Genomic DNA, 23635 nt, shown 5'->3' on the forward strand with positions numbered 1-23635 from the left:
TTTTTTTTTTTTTTTTTTTTTTTTTGCTGTTTCGGAAAAGAATAGATGCTGTGTCTTTAAATTTTTCCTTAACTTAATTACTCTATAGAATTTATTACCTCGTGACTCTGTAGGAGAGAAGTCAAGACAATTGATATTTAAATGAATAGTTTTTGCTTAATTGTGGGAAAGTAACTATTTATATGTCATTTAATTGTTTTTTTATTTTCTATTTTTTATTATTATTATACTTTAAGTTCTAGGGTACATGTGCATAACGTGCAGGTTTGTTACATATGTATACTTGTGCCATGTTGCTGTGCTGCACCCATCAACTCGTCAGCACCCATCAACTCGTCATTTACATCAGGTATAACTCCCAATGCAATCCCTCTCCCCTCCCCCTCCCCATGATAGGCCCCAGTGTGTAATGTCCCCCTTCCCGAGTCCAAGTGATCTCATTGTTCAGTTCCCACCTATGAGTGAGAACATGTGGTGTTTGGTTTTCTGTTCTTGTGATAGTTTGCTAAGAATGATGGTTTCCAGCTGCATCCATGTCCCTACAAAGGACACAAACTCATCCTTTTTTATGGCTGCATAGTATTCCATGGTGTATATGTGCCACATTTTCTTAATCCAGTCTGTCACTGATGGACATTAATACTAAAGCAAAAAGCATTACCAGAGGAAAAGAAGAAAATGTCATAGTTATCAAACAATCAAATCATTAGATAGAAAAAAATTCTAAATTTGTAGACACCCAATTTTGTATCCTTCCAATATACTCAACAAGTATTCACAAAATGCAAACAAACATACAAATCCACAAGTACAGTGTGAAATTTTAGTATACATCTCTCAGTATATAACAGAACAAATAGAAGGGAGAAAATCAATAACTACATAAAATATTTGAAAGTGTATCATTAATCAACTTGACCTAATTAACATGCTACTAGAGAATACATATTTTTAGCTGAATATGAAACATTTACTGAAATTCATCACATACTGATCCATAAAGCAAGCTTCACCAAATTTTAAAGGTTTGCATTATACAAAGTCTCTGACTACAGTGAAAATAACAAAATTAATAAGATATTAAAAACAAAAGTTGACAAGAAAATTCCCATGTTTTGAAAAATAAATCACAGAAGTTTTAAATAATTCACAAGTAAAACATTATATTGGAAATTAGAAAATGTTTTTAGGCGAATTATAATGAAAATGGGATATCAAAACTTGATGGATGTAGCTAAATGGATGTAGATAAATGTCTGATAAATGCAAAAACTGGAAAGAAGAAAGGCCACCAATAATTTAATTTATACCTCAGAAAGCTAGCAAAACAAAGCAAAAACAAAACAGAAAAGCACTGTGCGTAAAAGTTAAAGACAGTAGAAGAAAGGAAATGACATAGTTTAAAATGTAACTAAAGAAAAAAGAAAAACACATGTATAATTATGAAAAGCAAAATCAATTATTTGTAGAGTCCAATAAATTAATATAAACCACTGGTAAAGCTGATTAAGAGTCAATGAGAGAATCCAAAGTTACCCATAACAGAAATAAATTCTACAGAGTATCTTCCTTTTGGCTCCTGACATTGATTATGAGAACCTACAGACCTTAGAATATAATAAAATGATATTATAAAGCACTTTATGCTCCTGATTTTTGGTAAAATTTTACATAAAAAAGACAAATTCTTAAAGTAACACAATTCATCAAAGTCTGGAAGGTACTGTATCTGTTAAAGAAATTGAATATATAATTTAAACATTCCTATACCTAAAACGATAAACCCAAATGGTTTTATTGATGAATCGTATCTAATACTTTAAGGAGATATCATACCAGACTTACCCAACTCACCTAGACGATAGACACGAGGACTTATTTGTCAAATTATTATGAGTTCAACATAAACTCGGTATGAATCCTGTAAAGGATATTGTAATAATGTCAAGAATGTCTATATTCAGGCCAACTTCTCCAATAAATATACGGAAATTATATATACACACACACACACACACACACACACACACACACACAACCCAAATGCCTTCTGTATAAGTTCATTCTCACATTGCTATAAAGAACTACGTGAGACTGGGTAATTTATAAAGAAAAGAAGTTTGATTGGCTCATGGTTCTGTAGGCTGTACAGAAAGCATGGCTGGGGAGGCCTCAGGAAACTTACAATGATGGTGTAAAGTGAAAGAGAAGCAGGCACATCTTACATGGCTGGAGCAGGAGAAAAGGAGAGAAGGGAGAGGTGCCACACACTTTTAAACAAACAAATCTTGTGAGAATTCACTCACCATCGTGAGAACAGCAAGGGGGATGTCTGCCCCCATGATCCAATCACCTCCCACCAGGTCCCTCCTTCAACACTGGGGATTAAAGTTTGACATGAGATGTGGGCAGGAACACAAATCCAAACCATATCATCTTGTAATATAAACAGGATAATACATTATAATCAAGTTAGATGTATTCCTCAAGTATAGCTTAGAAATCAATAAAAATGATTCACCATTCACTAACAGGACAAAGGAAGAAAATAATATAATCATTGCAATAAATGCAGAAAAACAATTTTGATACAGAGAAATTTCTCAGTTTCATAAAGGACATACATATGTGCACATATTTGATAAAGGATATATATATACACACATATGTGTATGTATGTGTATATATATTTGATAAAGGATGTGTATATATATGTGTGTGTGTATATGTAATATATATGTATACACCCTACGTCACACAATATACTTGATGGTGACATTTGAAATCTTTAACATAATAAATAAGACAAAATCGCCTGCCCTTATAGCATCATCACTACTTTGCACTGGTGATTATAGCTATTGCCATAAGTCAAGAAAAAGAACTGACACAAGGAAAGATGTAACTGTCATTCTTTTGTAGACAAAAAGTCTGTATATACAATAATCCAAAATAATTTATAAGTAAACTATTAGAATTAATGCATAAATTAACTTGAGGGCTGATGCAAGTTCAACAAAGAAACAGTAACTGTTTTAATAAACCACAAATAATCAATTAGAAAATAAAATCTTTAAAGATATAATATACAACAGCATGAAAAGGCCTTAAATTCCCAGAAAGAAAACCAATGAAAGCCATATGTAATCTCTAAAGATAAAACTTAAACCTTCTTTAATAAATACATTAAAAGATACCGATATAATCTATGTTCATGGATTGGCAAACTACATATTATAAAAGTATCGGTTCTTCCCAGTTTAGTCTATAGATCCACACCATCCTAATTATAATACCATCCAGGATATTTTTTTTGACAGTAAAATTATAAAATTTAAATGCAAATGGAAGAGTTAAGAACTGTCCCAATTGTGCCATCTTTCTTTGTTTTTTCAGCAAACTTAACTCATCTACTTTATAATCTCCTAAACATAAAATCAACAGACACGTGTATATGTACACCACCAAAGATAGAACTATATTCATGGCCACAACATTTATAGTAGCTAAAAGCTGACAACAGTACAACGTATTTACTAAAGGTTGTATATTCCTACAATAGGACACTATACAGTATTTAAAATGAACCAACTACTGCCACATGCAACAATATAAATAAATTATACAAACATACTGAGTAAAGTAAGCTATTTGCAAAGAACTTTGCAACAGACTGGATGCTTATGTATCTGTAAAATTAATGTGTTGAAATTCTCATCCCGAAGATGAAAGTATTAGAAAGTAGACCTTCTGGGAAAGTAATTCTCTCATGAGGTCAGATCCCTCATGAAAGGAATTAATACCCTTATAAAAGAGGTCGAGAGAGCTGCCTCACCGCTTCTACCATGTGAGGACACAGCAAGAAGTCACTTTCTGTAAATTAGAAAGAGATCTCTAACCATCCCCTGTATCTGAAATTGCCTGGATCGTGGACTTCCAGCCTCCAAAACGGTGAGAAATAAATTTCTGCTGTTTATTAGCCACGTAATGTACGGTATTTTGTTATAGCAGCCTGAATGGACTGAGAGAAATATAGCACATAATTCAATTTATAAAAGGCTTAAAACCAGAAGCAAGAAATCTATGGAGTTCAACATCAGGACAGTGGTTATTTCTGGAGATTGTGAATGGGTAAGAATCGCGAGGGTTTATGAAGGAACAGCTGGATCCCAGTCATTTTGTTTCTCGACGTGAGTGAGATTATATGAATGTGTTCACTTGCTGATAATTCACCAAGCAAATTCCTCCATAATAAAACATGTTTAAAATAAAAAGTAAATACAATCTAATAGGTTTTGTTGGGGTTGTTGTTCTAATACAGTTAGAAATTCTGACTTGTTTTCTCTTGATAATATAAGCTCAGACGGGTTACTTAACCCCAGATTCCTCTTCTATAAGCTTTCCGTAAGAATTTATTTCTCAAGAATAGACTCAAAGACAAATTTAACGTAAGTAAGTAATTTGAAGATACAGAGAAATAGAAAAACCTGAACACAGGATGTGTTAAGGGACAGAGTGACATAGTTCTACGGGAATAGGGTAGAATATAAAGACCCTTGGTTCATGTCAGTAGTGACACTGAAACTAGCTGCTGTTCTAGCCTAGGAAAATGCGGGGGAAGAGGATGGTTTGAAGCTGAATTCTAAAGCAGTCACACCTGGTTTCAATCTGAGTATCAGCTATTTACATTCTGTGCATTATTATGAGTTTTAAGTAAGATAATATATATGAAATGGTCTAGCAGGTAGTAAATGTTTTTAAATATATATATAAATAGATTAGTTAAAATGGTCTCATTTCTATTTACCCTTAATTATGATTGACTGATACCATTAGGTTAAATCATGCTCCAATTTCCATGTTCTGTATTTCATTCAAATGAATATTTAAATTGAAAGACAATCTTAAAGCACATTATCTATTCTGAAACCCAGCAGAGGAAATAAAGCTCCTCTAATTAACGAAGGTAAAATGGTTATTAATAATATCCCCCAAAACTCATTATACAAACAGAAATGCTATTTGCTTTAACTGTCTATCAGCTTTGTCATTTCATGTTTGACTAATATTGGAAAAATTCTCTCTAGTTACCTGCCTTATCAAGATTAATGGATATAAAACAGCAAATGCCTTCTCATGAAAGTTTTCAAAACTTACTCATCATTCTCAACTCTTAATATTAACCAACTAACCTTTCTTGTCAATACAGAAAATTAAAGTCAGAGATTTGGAACAAAATGTTTTTGGGCCATTGATCATTTATAATGTTTCAATGTGGCCATTCTGATAAATTAATTCATACTTACATTTATTGTCACATCTAGCACACATTTACTCATAGGTTACATTATTTAAGAGGCAAAATTTTAATTGACTTATTTCAAATAGTCTAGTAAGTATTCTTGTGCAATGCTACTCCAAAGTGTGTTCTGCAGACCAATACCAATTCTTGAAGCGTTTGTTTCTGCTAACTGGGCTCATGTTGCAATAAGTCCAGAATGTAAATCAGCTCCGTCATTGGGCATGCTGTTTACTCATCTGAAATTTGTTTAGTAATGAGATTTTCTTGAAGAAAGCAGTATGTTGTTTACCATTCTGGCCCAAGATCCTTATCTATGCAAGAACCACTATCAAAGACTTCAAGGACTGGCTGCCACTCTGGCAGACATTGTTACATAGAGGAACCCACAGGTAGATTTTCTGTATAAAGAATTCTTCTGTGGGGTGAGTTATGTATTCTCTCTCTGTATATAGAACTTCACATACAGGAATGTATCTGTAATAACTGACATTTTTAAATACATAGTCAACTCTAGTATAGATAATTACAATGTAATATTAAAGATCATAAGTAACATAAGATAGAGCAGGAGAATGTCGATCAGCAAATTTATTGCTTAGATTCCTGCTCTATTATTGTAAAATAACCATATTCTTTATTAAATAAAATCCTGTGACTACCTCTCATAATGTGAAAATACTGATGAAGTAAAAAATATATATATTATTTTATGAACTAGCTCTGGTTGAGCCCTTACAATGTGTCAGGGATTGTCATAAGTGCTTTGCTCAGTTAACTTATTAAATCTTCTGGAGCAAGGTTTCTGTGCTCCCATACAGTCAGAAATTCAGGCATATTATTTCTTAATAAGAAACTTAAAGAGTCACATTAAACTTACAATAATTTAGTTCAAATGAAATTAACAGTGAGATATAAACATGGCTCTAATTAATGAATTTCCTAGTAGTTATTCTCTGTTTTATTCCCTAACTTCCATTTAGTTCTGACATTAACACAAAGGAATAGTTTAACTATAATAAATGCAATGCAAGAAAAGGGGTTACCCAATTACCCAAATTTTATTTTATTACTAAAGTTTATTTATGAAGAATAGTGTTACCTGAATTAAGGGAGGATTATATTATGAAAATCAGATTCATCAAAAACAGTTAAGAGAAGAGGATTTAATTTGCTATCATAGAAAAAGATGATGCATTTTTGAGTGGCAACAGTTTAGAAATAAGAGGTAGCTGAACTCTTGAACAACTCTTCTAGTTGTTTGGTTTGTGTATGTGAGTGAGTGTCTGTGCACATGGGCACAGCGTGTGTGGGGGCTGGAAATGCAATCACGGTGAGAGTCTAGTGGCTTGAGCAAGGGGGACGTGTGGAAAGAGGATCAAAACAATGAAGAAAGACTGAGACTGAAAGAGTAGGTGAGCATCACTATTGTCTAAAGGGAATAGAGAGAGAAAGAGGAGAATGATAAAAAGAGAAGCGTCGTGACACTAGGGATTCAGCAAGTGAAAGACCATCTGAAATGAAAAAATTATAAGTGACTAGGAAAACATCATCCAAAAAAAATGACTCAAAAACTATTTTTTAAAATTATGTTTAGAACAAAAATAACAAAGATGCAGTAGCCTCATTGTTAGAAATGTTAAAGGAAAAACTTTAGAATAATTAAATTTTATAGTGCTTCATTGAGCAAAAAATGATTCATGAATTGGGCAGCCCTCAAAATGATAATTGGTTCAGAGTGACTCCAGGGGCTGTCACACGGTTGGATAACACTTACAGACAGAAAAAGGAAAGTGATCTACAGAAAACTGAAATGAGGTGAAAAAACTGCTCATTGGTTACAATGGGGCATGTGCTTTATTTGAACTGGCTTTGAATAGTTGGCTACCTGTAGTTGGCTGTGATTTGGTTACCGTTTTACAAGAGTAGGTTACAGTTATATATCAAGTTACAGTTTAATATGTATGGAGAAATATTTAGGCCAACCTCAAAATATGTATAGAGGCATCTATGGGTCAAACTTAATTTAACAATTTCCTTCTTTTGGTCAATCTGTCAATTTTGAGATATTCACAAAAGCTTTAGGTAGTGATGTAACTCTGCCACCATCGTAAATGGTCTTATTTGGTTGCAGTATGAAATTTGCAAGTCTTGTTTGGTCTCAGCTCTGGTTTTGGGAGCTATCTGCTATCTGCTATCTGAAAGTTTCAGTTTGACTATGTGGCATTTAGCAGAAATGGCTCCATGTCATTTTGGTCTGGTCTGGCGGGACCTAGTGCAGAAGCTCAGTCCAAAACACTGACCACTCATAATTCTGTTTAACAATTCCTATGTGAGAGTATGACCAAAACTTAGGGCATAAGCCCTACTCTCAGTTACCATCATTTGGGGCTTCAGATCTCAACATATCATGCATAGGTTACAGTGTCCTCATGATTGTGCATTTCTTTGAGATTTTGTCATTCTAGTCAAAGATCATTTGATATTCTAAGGATGGTTGCATGCAAACACGGAAAACTTTCGAGAGAATAAAAAGCATCAGAAAATCTTCTATTATGGCTTTCAGGAGGATAATAACAAGGGCTTGGAGTATGTTGCTTAGCCAGAGTCTCCATGAACCAAACCCACCAAAATCAAATCCATAAAAGAATAAGCCAAATAAGGAGTCTGCCCTCTTTAACCAAGCAGTCTATTGGTTAATTCCATGAAACTGACTTCTCTACAACACCCAGTGTATTCATCCATATGCAAAAAGTGTCAGCAACTGCACAGATTCCTCCCTGTTCAGCTAGTGGCTAATCTGGAGCAATTATATTACCTAGTACAACTTTAGCAAGAGAATTTTTAAAAGTCTATTGTGCAACCATAGCCTTTGCAGTAGAATATACTGTAGAGCCTGCTATGAGGGGTAAATGTACAATTATTGACTCATTTAAAATTTCTCCAAACTGTGAAAAAGAGATCTAACACAATGATGTCCATCCAGAAGGGAAAAGATCTAGCAATTATCTCTTTAACCTATGATGTAGGTTAAGAGAAGACGACCAATATTCTGTTTCTGATCACTTGTGTAGAAACAAAAATAGCATTAAGATCCGTAGTCCATGCTGGTCCTTTATCTTCCATCCACCAGGATGTAAGTTTACTAATGTATAAGGTTGGCTGAAAAACTCTCCATAAATAAAAGCGTACCCCATAGGTGCACATGAGGCACCTTTTCCGGTTCTATTGCTCATAGAGGCATAAGCAAGACAAAAATTAAAAGAGGTAAGAATTGTGTGATATCAGAGCAGTCTTGATCCATGATCTTGGGCAAGCTGTCCACCTTTAGGATGCCATCTGCTTCTGGAGAGAAACTTCCTTTACCTTAAAGTCCCCAGTGAGTATACAATTCCAAGAGTCTGGGGGGGCCTTTCTGAATTATGAGATTACATGCCCATGGTTGGAGGTCCTTAAGTTTTGCTACAGTGTGAGTGGCAAGGGAAGTCTTTCTCTGACATTGTTTCCAGAAGGCCCAATCTCTCTAGGTTCTAGATTGTGAAGAGTTTAATTGTCCTCAGGCAGTGGATCATAAAATGCTTCCCTTACTTGGTGGAAACACAGTTTGGCATAATACATGAAAGCTTTGTAGCATTTACTCACATCAGAGTTTAGGAGTAAAAGATACATGAGGTTCTATTGTTAGGGACACAGAGCTTCCAGTGACAATGTCATTACGTTTTCTACTAGAAGTGGATCTGATTGTCTTTAATCTTCAATATATTTAGCCATGGCAATCCAACCAATTCAGTTTGCTTTGCCTAATGCTATTGTATCTGTAATAACTTATTTAACAATTCTACAACTTAGTCAGTAAAACATGTACTTATACTGTTGGAGATTTCTCCAGAAATGCCCAATGAGAGAAACACATTTCCTAAAAATCATTTAGCTACTGTTACAGCATTGGACTTCTTGCATGAGGAAGCTTCTATAAAACGAGCAAATACGCACTGAAAATGGCAGTTGAATGAAATTTCTCTATAAATGTTCAAATGGCCCATCAGGTAGCAGAAATATACCTGAACTTTTGACTGCATTCCCAGGATTATGGGTTTGACAAATCAAACATTGATAATAAACCATTTTAACAATTAAGAATAGTCAGTACACCAATATTTTTTCATAATTTGGATCATTTCATCTCTTGTATGATGAGTCATGAAATACAGAGCTTCTAATAATGAAAGCTTTAAGGACACAGGAAAATCCAAGTTACTGCTCAGGCTTTCCATGAGTCCACACTTAACATTCAATTTATATCCTCTTAAATAACAATTTCATTTCTCCAATTCAGGTCCATAACACTGTTTATTAGATGAGTTATCATAGGTAATTTGATTTGGATCATGGAGTTCATTTGAATTGCATATCTTAACAAGTTCAGTACTGGATGACTTAGCATGAAAATCTGCCAAAGTGTTTCCTTGATATTTTAATTAATGTTCGTCCTTTGTGGATTACCACGTTTATAAACCAGTCAGTTTATTTATTGGAGTTCTGGGAATTCGTACCCAGCCCAAATGATATAATTCTAGAGTTTATCAGAAACCCATATTCAAGAGTCCTTGTCAGGGTCTTTTCCAACCTTTCCATGAACCTCCTTGAAGACACAACACTTCAGGATGATAATTGTTTACAAAGATTCTGCACATCAATAAATGTCCCTTGGTGAGCCTAACTTAGGAGCCCTCACTTTTACATAAACATCCTAAAGTGCAGTGTTTTTCATTTGGAATTCTCCACTGTAATTTTAAATTGTAAAGTATCTTTAGTAAGATTTCTCCATTCTTGTAAGTACTTGCTGTTACTGGAGCCTAATAGTTATACACATAATAATCTGCAAAATCAGAAAGTCAAATGAAGAGATGTCATTGTCTGGCTTAAACACTCTGGGTTCATCTTCTCATGCCAAGGGAACTGAGGACACCTACACAAGAAGTGGGTTTAGGAGCAGAGGTTTAATAGGCAAAAGAAACAGAAAAAGGCTAGGCATGGTGGCTCACACCTGCAATCCCTGCACTTTGGGAGGCTGAGGTAGGCAGATCACTTGAGGTCAGGAGTTCAAGTCTAGCCTGGCCAATATGGTGAAACCCCATCTCTACTAAAAATACAAAAATTAGCTGGGTGTGGTGGCAAGTGCCTATAGTCCCAGCTTCTTGGGAGGCTGGGGTAGGAGAATCCCTTGAACCAGGAAGGCAGAGGTTTCAGTGAGCCGAGATGGCGCCATTGCACTCCAGCCTGGGTGACACAATGAGATTCCATCTCGAAAAAAAAAAAAGAGAGAGACAAAGAACCCTCTAGTTTATCCCTTTTCCCTGCCTTTTTGTCATAACTTGCCTCCTTAACACTGTCTTTGTTGTTGTTTTATTTGAAGATGATATATCAGTGATAGTTCTATGCCACTTCTCTGCATATATGCATATGCAATATACTTGTTAATATATATACGTTTATTTTTCTCTTGTATATACCAAAAATAAAATCCCAAGTCCCCCAGACAACTGAATGGATATGCTGTGGGCCAAAGGGACCCCAGAGTAATCTGAAAAACTAAATTTAGAATGATATTGGGAAGGGAGGTTGGACACAACTCATTATACTTCCTCCCTTTTGGAGTTTAGACACAAGTGACCAGCATCAACATTAAAATAGAAATCATGAGACTGACCACACAGATGGCTTATAGCAATAAGATGCCAAATTTCAAACTGACTCTAAAATAGCATCACACTGCAGATAGCAAATCCTGAGGGAAATCAAAATACTGTACCCCAAAATACTTTCCTTTGACATATTTTGAAATAGCCCTGCAAAACCATCTTTTTTGAGGGAAATTCGTATCAGTAGAGACTCTCCATAAAGGCAGCCGTGGCTTCCCTTTCCAGACCTTTCCCAGATCTAAGAGAGATCGAGTCTGACACCTTTTAAGATCTGAAAAGAAACATTTACCATCTATTTGCTCTGAAGATTGCCACCCATGAAGAGGCTTCATCTACTTAATAAGAACATTGACCTTCATGACCCGCCCCCCCTTACCTTAAGTCACATATTTCTTTCTACTGACTTCAAGTCTTTAGAGCTTTTTCAACCAATTGCCAATCCAAAAACCTCAGAATCCACCTATGACCTATAACTCCTCCCATGACCCTTTGAGATGTCCCACCTTTTTTGCGCAGAATCAATGTATACCTTCCATGCATTGGTTAATGATTTTACCCACAATTCCGGTCTCCCTAAAATGTATAAAACCAACTCATAACCCAACCACCTCAGGCACACTTTCTCAGGACTTCCTGAGACTATTCCCTGGGCCATGGTCACTCACATTGACTCAGAATAAACCTCATTAAAATATATTTCAGAGTTTGTTTTTTTCTGTTAACATGTGTTAATCTGTCCTTTATTTAGGGGTCAGAACTAAAAACTTACAAGGCTAAAAGAAAATTTATTTTTTTCCTCCTCTGCAAGAAAATGAGACAATCACTTATAAGAGAGAATTAAAGTATGTATAAAGTGGTGTGTGTGTGTGTGTTGGTGTGCAAGACTAGTAAGTACTGCTGAGTGGATTGATGTTTTATGCCAAAAGTGAATTACAGAGTAGTCACTGAGGAAACTGTACATAAAATCACCAAGTCTCTACCAGTGATTTCTAGTTAAGGGTGAAGAATGGGAAAGGTACAGAATAGCTGCCGGTAGAGAGGTGTGGCTCTGTCTTTGAAGGTGGTAAAGGAAGTGGACATAAACTTAACTACTAAAGGAAACTGAAAATATTTTACTCTAAAGCATACTCCTTTGACATATGTCAAGATGGCTATTCAGAGGGCATGCAGACAGGAATTGCCCTAAAAAAACTGCCTTTTGTGGAGAAATGTTGCGCCCGAAGAGAAAAATCTACACTGATGGAATAAACAGCCAGGCTTTCTCAGAGAACCCCCAACACTGCCACGGCCCAGATCTAGGAAAAAATTGATGCAACCACAGGCTACCATCTGTCCTTCCTGAGGCAGCTCCAAGATGCCCTGAGATAGTCTCATCTGCAAACAAGTCAGTTTTTGCTTGACATGCTTTCCTCCTTCATTTTCCCATAACCTCTGATGCTACCTCCCTTACAGCCTCAAGAAACATGGTCCCATGACATTTTTCTTTGGCCTCATTTGCCCCCACTGAAAAGCATTTACTCCTATACACCCCTCCATCTCCCCTCTCCCCAATGAAGCGGATATTTAAATGTCAACCCTCCAGCCCCTTCTTTGAATTTTCATATTTTGTCTCATTCCTGTGTTCCTAGGCAGATTAATAAATGTGTGTGCCCTTTTCTCTTATTAATCTATTAGCAGTTTTTTATAAACTGAAATTATCAAGCCTTTGGGGGAAAATATTGACTCCCTAGAGTTTTGGCTCTGTGAGCAGGATAACAAATCATTCTGTTCATCGTGGAGCCTATGAAGGTGATCTTAGGACAACGGATAAACAGCTTTCCAAAAAAAGTAAGAATTTCTCTACCAGGTCAGTTTTCCAATACCTATCCCTATAGAGCCCACTTGAGTGAAGGCGGTAAGCATCTTTTTTGTCTTTTTGTTCTTTCTAAATTTGAATTAAAATAAAATATGTAAATTCGTTCTTGTATTGGTTGGAATTGCTTTTAAAATAAATCGAATATATTAAAAACCTTTTTAGAGACTTCTCGTCTTAAAGAACTGTCTTATTGGTACCTATGAAAAGATACAAACAGAATATAGGCTTAGAAACACCCTTGGAAAGACTTTTAAACTAAAGCATACATTGTATTTGAAACAAAATTAAAATCTTTTGTAAGCTCAAACTGCCTACTTTCGATCATCTGTGAGATTTGCTGCAGAGACTCTGCACTCTGTAGTCTAGTGTTAGAATTCAGAGCTATCACTGTTGGACCACATTTGATTTCTAGTCAGAGAACTGTGGCCCTGTAGCTGTACACGTTACCATGTCTTTGAAATGTAAACATCTTAAAGAAATGCTTCCATATATTCCTTTGGCTCAGGAAAGAAACACTTATAAGAATGAATGTGCATTGTTTTACTTACTTGTATAATTCTTGGTTTTGTTGAGAACGCATTTGTAATCTGTTCTACCCCCATGAACAGTTCTTGATTTTCTTTCTTCTTGTCTCTTATAATCTTCCATCTATGGGGCACAGGAATGATCAGCCTTTATGTGCACATGGTAAGCCGAGAAGTCAAGACCCTGGAGAATAGGGCTGGACAGAAATATGAGTTGTACCTCAGTTGCAGGTAGTAGCAAAACATTTCCTTTCTCTGACCTGTCGATGGCAGTGGAATGGGTCTTGGGAGGGTTGCAGCTTTTGCTCCCTCTTTGTAGACTTTGATTAAAGCCATAAATGACATGTTGGTTTTAGTCTCATGTGTACATACTTGTTTTGGTTTTGATTCATTTCTTGAGGTATACCTTTGATTTAAAACCTTGGCTTAGATTGAGAGAATAAAATCACTTCCCTGGGCCAGAAAGACACACACCCTGCTTCTAGGAACCAAACCAGTGAGTGAGCAAGGTGGGCTCCTCCTAGAAAGCAGAGGCTGGGGGAGGCACTGCATTTCCACTGCAGCCGCAGTTCTCTGTGCTCCAGTGAAAGGCCAGATGCGCACGGGACAAAAGGTTTTGCTGCCAATATATTCAGAAAAGTATTTTTTTTGCTGTTGTTTTGTTTTAAGAGTTCTGTTGTCAAAAGTCAGTTTGGTTAACAGCAGATATCCTTCTCTGTTCTCTGCTATTTCTCCCATGGGAACCATTTAGTTGACTAGACTTCTTTTCCCTCAAATTCCTGCTAACAAAAATTTCATTGCTGTTTTGAAAAGTTTAGACCTTCCCAAATGGACTCCTCTAAGCCTTGTTCTCCCATTTCCTCCCGCTTTTGCCCCTTCTCCCTTTTGTCACCTTTGATACCACATGAAGGGGTCTAGCAGGGACTTGTAGTGACCCTGAGACCCCTGGAGGAATACAGTTAAGACATCACTGACCCCCTCTTTTGGAATCCCCTCTTTTCCTCAAAGATCCCCAAGAGTCATGAATGGGTTCCTCTTAGGTCTAAAGTTCTTCTCTCTTTTGCATTAAACTCCCTGATGTCTTTGACTTTTGGATACATATATGTATACATATGTGTGTTGCATGTTGTGTGTACATGTATGTATATGTCTATACATGTGTTTGTATGTTGTCCAAATGGCACCAAATTGACTTATAAATATGCAGGTGGTCATAAATTAAATAACTAGCCCAAATGCTTTTCAAGTTCATGTGACTTTAATAATTGATCTTCTCTTTCAAACAATATTTTTGTGTAGTATTAATAAGAGATTGTAAGAAAAAAATTTTTGTTCACCTTTTGAGTAAAATGCAGGGGAAAAAAAAGAGGGGAGAGAGAGAGAGACAAATTCTATGTGCCTCACGCTGTCTTTTTTTTTTTTGAGGTGGAGTTTCGCTCTGTCACTAGGCTGCAGTGCAGTGGTGCGATCTCAGCTCACTGCAAACTTTGCCTCCCAGGTTCAAGTGATTCTCCTCCTCAGCCTCCCGAGTAGCTGGGACTACAGGCATGTGCCACCACGCCCAGCTAATTTTTTGTATTTTTAGTAGAGACGGGGTTTCACCATGTTGGCTAGGATGGCCTCGATCTCTTGACCTCGTGATCTGCCCGCCTCGGCCCCCCACAGTGCTGGGGTTACAGGCGTGCACCACCGTACCTGGCCCTCATGCTGTCTTTATTAGATCTTTTGATTATTTTGAACCTGAGTCTCCTCTATTTCAAAGAGTAAAGGTTTTCTCTTTTTGAAATCTTTTCATTATCATTTTGCTTAAAATGAATATTATTTTACAGTAATCTGTAATCTTATTTTGGTCAAATGTTTTAAACCTTTGATATTTAACAAGCTTTCCAAATTCACAACTCTAAATTTTGGGGGACCTAAAACTAAATTTTAGGTACTCCAGACGCATCCCTGAAAATCCAAAAGGGAGATATTAGGCTTATTTTGTATATGTTAAAGTCCTATGGGAAGCATTATCAAATAAGAAATGATGCTGAACCTTTGAGCTATATTTGTACAAATATATCACTAGTATATGTTCAAAATTGTACAAGATTCCTAAAAATTTGATTTATCTTGGTACATGTAATCAATCATAATTATGGTTATTTTGTTAAAATGTTGTAGGCCAGAGAAAATAATCAAATTTCATAGTCAATTGCATTTTTAACCATGACCATTTTGTCTTATTGTCCACAGTTTTATGATGATGCTGGTTTTTTTCTAAAAGCTTTTTGCAAATCCTAAAGTACTCTGTCTTTAAAGATGCTCATGAGAAAGACTATATGTACTCTTAAATACAGGTTTCTTACAAGGTTAAGATCACACAATTTGATTAAATAAGAATTTCAAAAACGTGAATGACAAAAAGAATGGACTCATAAAATTGCTAACCTAACAACCACCAAAACAAAAATGAATTATACAGAACTGAAAGAACAGAGGATTGAAAACAATTTTTATGACATTTTTGTTTGAAACATTGCTGATTCTTTTTATGTTTTGTTTTCCAAGGTTAAGAAAACTCTTTGTTTTCCCTTTAAGCTCTCTATAGATTGCAGTAATTGGGCAAAATATACTTTCGTGAGCAAAACTGAAACATTTGCCTTTCTCTTTAACTGATCCCTAGGGAATCAAAAAGTCTTGAAAACTTTTCAAGAATTTTTAAAGGCAATATAATTATTTGCATACATTAAATAACAATCTCTTTTCTTTTGTAACAGGACACAATTGGAGACACTGGTTTTTTACCAAGACTTTGATTGGAATGTCGTATTTTCAGATATGATGAGGCTTCTTTGAGAAGTGGAGGTTGACTTAGAAGTCCATAAACTTGGAAAAAATACTGGCCCAGTATCTTATCTACATGGCTCCCTTACAGGGTTCCTGACCTTGCGCTAAGTAAAGAATGTCAATTTCTGACAAGCCCAGGAACTTCAGGTTATTTTGAGGATTTTGAGAAGAGGGATATTTACCCAATTTGACAGATATTACAGACACAGCCTGAGGACAAGACAAATTTTTGTTTTGGCTTCCTAGTCTTGAGAGGCTTTTTAAAAGTCCAGTCTAATTTTTCCTTTTTACATAAATAGAGGTGGAGTCTCATTATGTTTCCAGGCTGGTCATTGACTCCTAGGCCCAGGCCTTCTCCTGCTCTGGCCTTCCAAAGTGCTAGAATTACAGGCTTGGACCACTGTGCCTGGCCTAATCTAAATTTTTTTTGTAAAATACTTCAGCAAAGCCAACTTGAAAAGAGCATATGTGATAAATCACTATTCTTGCCAAATTTATGTAAATAATCAGGCCAAAGGCAATTTATTTTGCAAATAGATTAGTCTTACCATGATCCATCTTTGGTAAAAATAGTGTAGGAGAGAGAGAGAGAGAGATAAAAATAATATATATATATATATTTCAAGAAAAAAATGTATAGTGCACTTGTTATTAGATTCTAGCCCCATCCATTATTTTTGAGGGGTTTTTGTTAGTTTATTTTTTATTATTGGGACTAATTCTGAATGTTACATTTACTCCAATATCCAGCTGTTACTCTCCAGACTAACATTTCCAACTTTTCTGACTTGAAATCACAAGAAATTAAAACTGTTCGTTTCTTAGAGCTCTTCAAACTGAAGCTAGATATGAAATTGATATACAATTCAGGAGAAAGCACTACAGGAACTTGCATATAAATAACCTTTGTGCCAGTTGATGCGTAGACTACTCAGTTCCCTGGAACACCCATCTTTGATTCAAAGTACAATCCAGTAAAGTGTATCAGCTTGTCACTGCTGGCCCTCTCCAACCGAGGATGTCTTAGAAACTCTAGGAAATCTAGCTTATATGCTACTCTAGCCATTAACCCTTGTTTTGTCTTCTGTTTCCATAGAAATGCCTCTTATTAAAGATTTGTTTGCCTGCATCATAATAGAGGCTTAGGTTTGAAAGCTCATCTGCAATGTCAGCTCCTGGAATGGGACACAGCTATTTAACTGAACTGATCTGTTCTCAGAACTAAAAGACTAATTTGAAAAGATATGAGCTGCTTGCTCCAATCTATACCCCCCAACCCCCTTTGCTAATCTCTTATCTCACAATCTCTAACCACATCTCTCTATCACCAACAATCTTACTTTAATATGTAAAACATACTGAAAATAAAATTTCAAATAAGGGAGGACCTGCAGACCAGAATTGCCCTGAGAAGCTGCCTTTTGTGGAAAAGTTTTGCATCTGAGGAAAAATATCTACATTGGTGGAATAAACTACCATCTAACCTTTCTAAGGCAGCTCCAACATTCCCTGAGCTAGTTTCATCTGCAAGCAAGTCCGTCTTTGCTTGACATGCTTTCCTCCCTTTACTCTCCTATAACCTGTGATGCTACCTCCCTTAGAACCCAGAGAAATGTGGCCCCCATCACTGTTCTTTGGTCTCATTTACTTTCCCTACAAATCATTTACTCCAACAGACCCCATCCCATTTTCCCTCTCCCCAATGAAGAGGATATTTAAGTGTTAACCATCAAGGCCCCTCTTTGAGTTTTCATATTTTGTATGATTTCTGTGTCCATATGCACATTAATAAATGTGTACACCTTTTTCTCTTATTAGTCTGTCTATCATCAGCTTCTCGTAGTCTCAAATTATTAAAACTTCAGGTGGAAAAATAAATTTCCATACAGTATGTGAGCTTTTGTCCCAGATATTTTATGAGCATACGGAAAAGGAAAGAATCACTGAGCTGTGGAACAAGTCATGTCATATTATCCACCCTTTATTTTAACAAGATTTCTAAACTGCTAGGTTGTAGAAATTCTATGGGCATTATATATTTCTAGGTAAGCATTTATTTGTTTTTATTTTTATTGAGATGGAGTCTTGCTCTGTCACCCAAGCTGGAGTTCAGTGGTGCAATCTCGGCTCACTGCAACCTCCGCCTCCAGAGTTCAAGCAATTCCTCTGTCTCAGCCTCCCGAGCAGCTGGGACTGCAAGCACAGGCCACCATGCTCTGCTGATTTTTGTATTTTTAGTAGAGACAGGGTTTCACCATATTGGTCAGACTGGTCTCGAACTCCTGATCTCAGGTGATCCACCCAGCTCATCCTCAAAGTGCTGGGCTTACAGGCATGAGCCACCATGCTCAGCCCCTAGTTCAGCATTCAATCTGAAGTGGTCCCTTATGCTATTTTAAGGGCAAATAGAGATATATAAGCTGAATGATACTATTGGGTGAACTGCAGTTAGCTTTGCAACCACAAAAATGACTAAGGTGATTAAGGGGTGATGCCAATCTGGAAAGAAGTTTCTATAGACAAGCTAAAGAACTTGTATTACGTGTTAAAGACATAATCATTATGTTTCTTAGTTTTTAAAAGTTCAACAGGCAAATAGTGCATTGCTTTATTGAATCTGAGCTATCAGGATAAAATGGTAGGAAAAATCTGACAAGTTCAAATTTAATAGGGAATGATGACATGATCTGCTCTTGGGTCCAACAACAACAAAAAGTTAGAAATGCAAGATGGAACAAATACTGCTTCCCTGTAGCACACAGGAACAAAATTTGTGTTCATAATGCAAGTCACCAGTGAGATGTGATTGCCAAAAAAGATAATGAGCTTATGGAGTGTATTAATTAAAATATAACACCTCATCAACAGACACTACAATTCTGCACATGATTAGACAGCGCTCACATAAAGTTCAGAGGATCAGTTTGTGCCTGACAGCAAGAAGCAGTAGAGCTGGTGCAGAGACAAGTAAACAGGAAGAGAGGAGGGTTCTTGATCAAGGTGTGTGAAGATAGGTCAAAGATGGAGGGACGTGACAAGGACAAAGTCAGTGCCCTCCCAGTCCCCTTTACCTCGCCAGCACAACTATTCCACTGAGAGTGCTGGCTATTCAGGTATCATAGGACCCTCTAATTCCTCTTCTTGGGAGAATTGCACTTGGCCAAACAGGAGCCTGTCACACATAGAGTCACGCCCCACATCCACCAGGCCCTCAAATCCCCATGCAACCCCAACCCCTGGGACCAGTCTGCAGCCTATGACTGGCTAACACAGAGGTACAAAGTCCAGATCCTTACTCCAAGTTGGGCCAGCTTTATGGTGTAATTCATGTTTGCTCCAGAGGTGCTAAGGTATCAGGTGTGACTTTTCCTTGAGTCCCCGACATGGTGCCTTCCATCAGTTAGTCGAAGTATACAGATAACATAAATAATATAAATAATGCAAAAAAAAAAAAAAGAGAATGAGGTGCTAGAGAAAATAGCACCCCAATTTTCTTGTTCCCACTAATCTCAATGAAAATCTGTCCTTTCTGATACTCTAAACATGCAATGCACTGAGTTCCGGGCAATCCAGCTGCCGATGATGCTCAGCAATTATTGTTCCTGCAACACAATGCCCAGCTAAAACTGACTACTAAGGCCAGGCGCGGTGGCTCACGCCTGTAATCCCAGCACTTTGGGAGGCCAAGACGGGCGGATCGTGAGGTCAGGAGATTGAGACCATCCTGGCTAACACGGTGAAACCCTGTCTCTACTAAAAAATACAAAAAACTAGCCGGGGGTGGTGGCGGGCGCCTGTAGTCCCAGCTACTCGGGAGGCTGAGGCAGGAAATGGCGTAAACCTGGGAGGCGGAGCTTGCAGTGAGCTGAGATCCGGCCACACTGCACTCCAGCTCGACAAAAATACCGCCGTCCCTGTTTAAAAAAAAAAAAAAAAAAAATGACTACTAAACTATTTATTAAAAAATTAAGAATAATAGATCTTAAAATTCAGATTTATTCTTATGTCAGAAATTTACTTTTTGATGCTACATTAAACTTATCTCCTTCAGCCAAATATTGATTTTTTAAACTTAGTATTTTGTCCAAAAAAGCACTCATATACACATGCACACCTGTACATATGTAGACTTATGTACACAGATATATAAAGGAAACAAAATCATTTAAGCAATACTTCCTCTTACTATGTGTGATACTCAACAGCCCTTACTACTTTATTCTATTGCTCACTTGAATGAGCCATTAAACTAATTTTACAACCAATAATAGGCTGAAACCAAAATGTTCAAAGGACCCCAATGTTTCTAAAAACCCCAAGCCCTATTTTCTATTTTAACATGTAAAAATTACATTTGAAATGCTACCTCACATTAAAAATTCTTGGTGGTTCAAGAGACCTGCAATCTCCGAGTACTTGGTAAAATAAAATGTTTGTGTAGTCCAACTGTCAGCTGATCCCTGATATTTTCTGGAAATCTAGATTTAATTAGTTTTGATCACCTTCCCACCCTGACCAACCTATTCCAAGCCTTACAAAAACCCAAATCCTCCTACTTAGTCTTTGCAAACTCCTGGGTTCTTACTTTCTTAAAAGAGCCTATGTTTTAGGAGTAGTATTTTCCTCCAAATAATCCATTAACTTAAAGTATTTCTAAGAGTGCAATTAATATTTTTGGAGGAGTCCTAAAAATGGATTACTTCATAGAAACACAATGCTGTCTCATAGACATCACCCTCGTGAGACACATATTGGTCACTCCACTCCCAAAAGTTGCATCAGTCCACACTGTTCCAGGTACTCTCAATTTTTCTGGCTTCCCAGCCCTGTCTTCCCCTTTCTAGTAATAGGGCCTTCCTTATTCCGTATTCTTCTACACCCAGCCCCTGCTGCTAAACTTTCACACCGACAGGGAAGATCCCTGCAGGTGTTCATCCTACTGTCACCTACATGGTGACTCCTTCCAGGGCAAGGCTGGGCTGCAAATAACCAACACTCCTGCACTTTTGCATTCAGTTCTGCTACAGTTCTGTCTTGTGTGGGGTTTTAAAGATTGGCAGGGAGAGACGTATTTAGAAGAAAAAGGAATCAACTGCCCAAAAGTGGACTGAAAACATCTATGACAGGTAGGAATGGAAAAGGAAATATAAGATACACCAAAGCCTGGGGGTGAGTAAAGCTGAGCCAAAAACTACCAGCATGGAGGTCCACATGGTATGAATGGGACCACCGTGTGTAGAGGTCCGACTGGTAGGGATAGGATCTGGTGGAGCAGGTAGAGGTGAGGCTGAAGCAATTGATTTTAGCCTGAGACAGAGGCAGGAGCCAGGTATTGAATACCTAACCCAAACAAGATCTGCACCAGAGCTGAAGAAAATGGATGAGAATTTCACAGGAGTGGTGCAAAGGGTTTGCATGGTTGCCTGTGAGAGAGAAAGCCAAACTTTCCAGAAGTGGGGCCAAGATACTTCCAAGGTTGGCAGTGAAAGTCAATGTGGAGCCCAGAAAGAATGGCCCCTGGGCTGGCAGATGAGAGGGACCAGAGAGAGGCCTGGCCAGCCTGAGCAAGGCTTCCAATCTGTGTTTTACTGAATGGTCATTCTGGGAATTTATGATATTCCCTTTGTGGTTATCATAATCAGGAATGGAGTTTTTCCATTTGAAATAAAACGTATTTAATCTTAAAAAGTGTAGTAAAGCAAATGACTTTCTTTGTCTCCATCACTCTTTCCTCTTCCTTTATTCTACATTTGCTCATTCCAAGAATCTCTCCTCCAAATTTGCTCATGTGTCACTGTTTTTTTTAACAGACTTTTTACTTTCTCAATCTTTCATCAACAAATTATATTAATTCATGTTTTTATTAAATAACTTCTTCAATATTTATTAAACAGCTTCTGTATGATAGACTTTGTTGCAGGCCATGTTGGATAAGTAAATACATGAAGTAGGGGCCCTCCACCCATAAAGACCATCTAGGACAGAAGGAGAAGACAGTTGCAATTACTCCAAAAGATGAAAGTCAGCCTAACATTAAGAGGAAGTCATGCATGGTTGATGATTTGTAATGATGATCCTAGTCACCTATCCTTTTTCTCTGGAAAGGACAGAAATATCCAGAAAGAGTTCTCTCACCCATCAACCCTGATAGCTCTTGCTTTCTAGTCCCCAGACAAACTATACCAACAGACCCGGACTTTCACTAGCTTCCCAATATCCTGTGGATACAGATTAACCATGAACCAGGACATAGGAATGGACCAACAAGACCAGGTTATCTGATGGAGACAACACTGGTGGTAGAGCAATAAATACTCTAGGCTGAGTGAAGCATTTTTCACAAAAGCTAGGCATATGGCTACATAGGAAGCAGGAAAAAAAGAAATCTAGAAGCAAAATCTCCCCTGAGTCTGAGGTACAGACTCACACCGGCAAGCAGTGAAATAAATATTTTGCTTTACCAAAATAATAATCTAGTAATTTTAATATAGAGAATAATGTTTTTTTCAAACAAAGGTTGTCTAATGAGAGAAAGATCTAGAATTGGTTCTGAAAGAATGTACCAAATGATGTTCTTACAAACTGAGGGGCCTGAGTTTCAAAGTCATTCAGCCTTTTGTTGCTGTGCATTTGGGGAAAACACAATAGTCTAATTATGTATCTCACTGTAACAAAGGGAGAGGGAGAATGTGGCTTTAAATCAGTTAACAAATTCAGAATATCTTCTTAAAACCACCAGGCCATATTCATATGAGGAAAAATTTTGAGAAAACTAAACATCAGAGGGGAAATGATTAGGTATTTCCTAGGCAGAGATGCCCGTGGCAGACATCTGAAGATGAGAAATGACCAGAAGACCTAAAGGTAATTAGGGACCTGATAAAAGCATGACAAGAGGCCATGTGATAAAGTTTAACAAGAGGAAGTTGCATAACCTACTCAGACTAGAGCAGCATTTTCCAATCTTCCGGTCATTAAATCAAATGGAAATGTTGATGGATTGGCCTTTCAGGAGATAAAGTGGTCTGATATATTTTTTAAGGTGGTACCAGCGGAATTGCTAATGGTTTTGAAAGAAAGGATAGGAGTGAAAGATAACTGAATATTTTGGTATGTGAGTTATTTACCAGGAAAAACATAGCATGAAAAAGTATCATCTTTACCACCAAAAGCATAGCGCTTTCTTAGTCTGGTTCTCTTCTTTCCATCAAGAAAGCCATCTGTATAATTTCCCTGGATAAAGGTAGAGAAAACGTTCTGTCTGCTGTTCACGTATGCTTCTTTACCAGCAAAGATCTAGGAATCTTTACTTCCTCTTTCTAGATGCTTCTCAATAAAGAAATTAACTTTTAAGAATCTCATACAACAAAATCATTGTCACTCTGCCTCTACCTGTACCCCCAGAAATTCTTTTTTTTTTTTT

The 23635-nt window shown here is 37.0% G+C and overlaps 1 long non-coding RNA gene across 1 annotated transcript in view; it reads right to left on the reverse strand.

Moving 5' to 3' along the window:
- Positions 1-23635, reverse strand: part of LOC103877205 — a 73784-nt gene that overhangs the window by 1244 nt on the left and 48905 nt on the right. Inside the window, exons 3-4 of the long non-coding RNA XR_004178350.1 lie at positions 13405-13577; positions 1846-1921 (exon numbers count right to left, since the gene is read on the reverse strand). This is a non-coding gene — a long non-coding RNA (uncharacterized LOC103877205). The remainder of the gene's footprint in view (positions 1-1845; positions 1922-13404; positions 13578-23635) is intronic.

Source organism: Papio anubis, chromosome 14, assembly GCF_008728515.1.
Source record: "Papio anubis isolate 15944 chromosome 14, Panubis1.0, whole genome shotgun sequence".
Taxonomy (NCBI): Eukaryota; Metazoa; Chordata; class Mammalia; order Primates; family Cercopithecidae; genus Papio; species Papio anubis.